The 5308-nt window shown below is 33.5% G+C and overlaps 1 long non-coding RNA gene across 1 annotated transcript; it reads left to right on the top strand.

Moving 5' to 3' along the window:
* Positions 1–669: 669 nt before the first annotated feature.
* LOC117687164 (uncharacterized) lies at positions 670–3758 on the top strand. The gene is made up of 2 exons (XR_010709429.1): positions 670–922; positions 2202–3758. It is a non-coding gene; the product is annotated as an uncharacterized lncRNA (long non-coding RNA).
* Positions 3759–5308: the final 1550 nt, after the last annotated feature.

The following is a 5308-nucleotide window of genomic DNA, read 5'->3' as shown; positions in this document are numbered from 1 at the left end:
CATGATAATATGCAACCAAATTGATTGATACGAACAATTCAACAAAACGTTCAAATTGCAATCTTGAGACGTAGAGTCTTTAAAAGTGTAAGCTTTGATGCATTGGTCTATTTTAAAGAAGGCACCTCAATACACCAAGACATAATTTTAAGACACTGCGTGACATGGTGGCAATTAAAATGTCTTGTAAAATTGTTTGTATCAATCGAGAAGGTTAAATATTATCACAGCTCAGTTGTTAAGTACAGGTTCACGTAAGAATCAGGCACTATCGAAATTTTGTGATAAGTGATAAGACGCAAAATAAAACGAAATTTTACCCAGCAAGAAACTGGGATGTTTAGAATGTATATGCCAAATTATTCTGAAATATTCCGTTTCGTTTTTTAATACGGGCCCGATATATTGACAAGGCGCTCAATTTTGACGCCGTGCAAGTCTTAGTAAAATAGCATATATTTTTATCAAATTACTAAAAACAACAAACCTTACGAGAAAATTTGATTATAATTAGTTACTAAACTCGCTCAGCACAATGATTTCCAATTTAAAAAAGTATTGAAAAGTTTGAGTTTCGAGTTTAAATTGCCGTTAAAATTAGCAAATTCGAGTGAAATCTGGTTTTCTTTCTTGGTTGATTCACATTATCGTCGCTAGATGGCGCCTCGTTGCTATGTACTCTAGTGCGCGAAAATGGAAGTTCGAGAAGACTACACGGTTTCGGGACACTACGCAAACAGTTTCACAAGTCTGTATAAAGCCGATCCAGAATAAACAACTCCAGTGACCCTTTGTAATTGTTGCAGAGACATAACAAGAGATCTGCAAGGTTTAAAACTTAGTGATGGCCGACAGACAACCTGTCAACCCAGCCGCGGACAGCGAAGGAAGTCATACCCCCAAAGAATCACATTATATACAGGTATATTATTGCATATCCACGCTATACATGTTGAATGAAATAAGCTTTTTCAAACAGTGATATAAGTTAACTAACAACTGCAGTGAAGTTTTTGTTTTATTGGCATATTCCACTACATGTATCGGTGATCATACTGGTTTTCCCCGAATCTATTTTTAGAACATCAAAGGGATTGATTTTGGCAATTATCCGGACACTCAAATATAACTGCATACTTTACTAATGTATACTTTCATCTGTTCATTTACAAGTCTAATTATAAAAGGTGCGTTGTTATAACTTATATTCATATTTTGATTTGAATAAATGTACTGCAGTATAGCCTTACACTGCCCTTTGTTTTCAGATACATTGAAAAATGATGTCTGCCAACATGTATATTAGAAACTAATATATGTTCATGCCTCAATCAACAATTGAAACAAAACACCAGTCAATCTTGAATGAAAAGTTCCACATTGTAGGTATTTTTTTCACAGCTGTTTTCATTGTGGGGTAAAAATAAGGTGGGGTTTTTACCTCACTAAACTTGGGGGTATGGAACACCTGTCGACATTGATGTAGATAAAAGTATATTATAATCAAAACACTTTCACTCTTTTAGAAATTTCTTTTTAACAATAATTGACCGATAATATATAATTGCAAAGTTTAAATTAATGATTAGGTCATTTCCACCCCCTCAATATATAACGGTAATTTGCTGTGTTCCAGTAGAGATCCCCACCCCTAAATGTACGGGTACATGTAATTTCTTTGATACAGCTCATGATAAGACGTGGCGAATACTTTGGTATGCAAATGCCTGGGGGTTATCTCTTATCCCATATTTTTATAATTCATTGGTCAATTTACACCCCACCCTTAACAATTATATTTGTTGCTGGTATTTGAAGATCTATTTAATTTATGTAATGGTTTGGCAAGTATCCCCTGTTTTTCCCTATTCCAATCCATTCAGTGTATCATAAATGGTCATGGGTTGAGATCCCATTGCAGAAGTTCAAATCTTCTTTGATTAATTCATCTAAGATTACATTGATTTAATAGTGTATAATAGGGTTCCACAATTGGCCCTACCTTCAATTTTATTAACGTAGACCAATCCACCTAACCATCAACTTTCCCTATCTACTGATTCTTTCTTTTCAGACTGGAATAGGAATCAATGTTTTATCTAGGCTTTTTTGACATGACCGGTGTATTAGTATTTATATGTTGTTTTACATTACATATGAAAAGTAACAATATTTCTAGTTTTTAAATCTTTCTATTTCAGGACTCAGAACTTTGACAATCATAGACCCTGTCATAACATCAAAATGAACTGATGAGGCGGAATATATCTTACAGAATGTTTCAACAAGCGAAAGGTCGAAGAATGTGTTCACTCAGTGCTTAATCTGATTGCACCAGGGCAATCGGAGAAATTAAACAATTGATTATGTTAGGACCTAAAACAACTCCAACAGATAAAGAGCTTACAAACTACATGTATATGAGGAAATAACTAACATTGAACTTCACACTCAATTTTTTTTTAAAATCAAAAAACTATGTTAATATATATAACAGTAATAAGATGTACATGTATAACTAATTTATGTAGAAGATAACTGCATATATGTATGTCCCTTTCTTACTGATTGTCCATTATACATGTATAGAAAGAAGAAAGAAATTTTATATCTCATTACTTCAAGAAAAATTATGTGTAATTAGCATTTAGAAAGACAAATTTAGCTGCATGGTTAATAACCAAGGAAGACAGAACACTAACTAATGATTAAGTTAATTAAATTTCTAATATAAAAAAAAGAATCTCAGAATGCTATATTTATATAATAAGATAACTAGTGAAATACTATGTACTTATCATGATTTCATCTTTAATTACTAATATTTGTATTTATGTAATTACCATGATGGTAGCTACATCATTTGGACTACATTAACAGTGTTTTCCCCAGAAAATGTTTGATGCATGGGGGGAAATTTGTCAGAGTAGGTGCACGGTGCAGCGTTAAAGGGCCCTCACCGGGGCAAAATCACTTCGGGTAAAAATAATATAACCATCTGATGAAATGTACTGCATAATATGCACTATAATTAATGCATTTTCATGAAATTCATATTTTTTATTTATGTAATTACCATGATGGTAGCTACATTTTTGGACTACATAAACATGTATATAGGAATATTCTAATAGCATAAATTTGTATACACAGCGTTTACCCAACTGCTGCACATTCATATAAATGTATGCACTATTTTTATCCCCCCTTCGAAGAAGGTAGGGCATATCACTTTGCTGCTGTGCGTCTCTCTCTCTCTCTCTCTCTCTCTGTCTGTCTGTTGGTCGGACGGCCAGTCCACCAACAGTTACCATTCATTTTCTTCGCAGGGGTTCCACATTTTGAAATGAAATTTGGTATACAGATTTATCTGAATAAGATCTAGGCAAAGTTATTTTTTGGGTATGATTGAGCAATTTTTGACCTTGAAATTAAAAAACATTCCAATTATTTGCATTTTCTTCTCAGATGTTTCCAAAGGAGGGGTCATAATTGTTTCACAAACATGTCTTGTTTGTGTGCAATCGTTCTCTTAGGATTTTTTTTTTTAAATTGTAAACTTTTAGCCTTTCCAGGGTCCAAATTGAGGGAAAAAAATCAATATGTAATCTATTGGTTTATGTTTGATATAGCCATCTATAGTATGTGTGATACATTTTGACATGTATGGTGTCATGTATATCGAGTTATTCATGTACGACTTGTTTATTATATGTATGACTGGAAGTCAGTTTAATAAAGTACTTGTTATGGTGTCACACGTGTTTTCTACATATGGTTGTTTTTATTAGGTATACTACCTTGTAGTATATTTGAATAAATATCTCAAAATGTATATCTATATCTATATCTATATATATATATATATATATATATATATAAAGGGAGTGAAAAATGCTTTTATGTTTTGTTAAACTCTGGAATCTAAAGCATGCCCTTAATGATTAAACTGTATCCAATGCACATTATATAAACTAATACAGGGTTACAATAATTACGCTTACAATAAATTGATGCTTACTGAGGACCCCCCCCCCCCCCCATATAGTCTACAAACATATTCTAAATGTATATATCAGATATGAGCATGTTTTACTGTACATGGTAATAGCGAGGCGGCGCAAAGCGCCGCTCGCATAGCGAGTTCCATAGACAACGTGTACGAACGGAGGAAATTCGAGTTAAAATCTGCACATTGTTCAAAGGAATTTTTAGGAGGCCACGTGAAAAAGTTCTACTATCCCAATGATCCTTTGCGGTGCATAGCAACATGGTGGGACAGGAAGCGTTTCTAAGGAAAATTCTTACCTGTAAATCGCATACATCATTTTCATTTAACAATAAAAAAAAATCCTTTTAAAAACATTAAAGTAAAGAACACATATGCTTACGTAAAAAAAACTGTACCTATCTGAACTTTTGCTGACACATGACGTCATTTCCTTCCCCGAACTTGTCCGACAATTTACGAAAACTGTCGAGCGCAAAAGTTAAGTATGACGTCACAATGATCTCGGGCTATATAATTTCCAGCAATATTTAGAGGTGGATCAAGCATCTGTACTGGATGTAACGTGTAGAAAGTACTCAATATCAGTGTTAACGGTGACTCTTTGGCTGATTAGTTTTGATTTTTTTTTGCTCAGTAAATACACATGCAAGTTCCATGCTAAATTTACTGTCATATTGATCCGAACATATATGCATACGTTAGGTAGGTGACAAAAAGTTATTAAAAAAGAAAAGTCCAATCATTGTTAGATCTATGTGCAGCCACGTCATTTTGTAATGAATAAATAAACGAAAAAAATTAAACTGTTCAAATATCTACATGTTTTTGTTATAGTTACATTAGTGGTCAAACCTTTAAATAAAATTGGATAACACACACTAAAAAAAGGGTGAGGGCACATGTCTACAACGCTTATATAGCGTACAGAAATTTAAAAGATTAAAAACAAAATTGATGCCACAGAGGAACAAAATGAGAGATAACACAGACACACAATTCATTGTTTACTGATTTAAAAGATCATTATTAATGCTCAGTGCATAGTAGTTTGTTTAAGTGTATAAGCCTAGGAAGGGACCATTGGAAAAAAAGTTTAATAACTTCGGGTTCCTTGCGGCGGTAAAAGTTTTCAAACAAAGCCCAAGTTTTTTGGTTAGGGCAAGTCCACGGGTTGCATTTAACAATGATGACAGATGTGTGGTTCCTTCTACGCTCTCCCCAACGGTCACACCGTAAAACATATTAGTATGAAATATATTTATTTTTATTGGAAAGGCTGGGCTAAGGGTCCACATA

This window comes from Magallana gigas, chromosome 9, assembly GCF_963853765.1.
Source record: "Magallana gigas chromosome 9, xbMagGiga1.1, whole genome shotgun sequence".
NCBI lineage: Eukaryota > Metazoa > Mollusca > Bivalvia > Ostreida > Ostreidae > Magallana > Magallana gigas.
The sequence above is the reverse complement of the archived record's forward strand: the minus strand, read 5'-3'. Positions and strand labels throughout refer to the sequence as shown.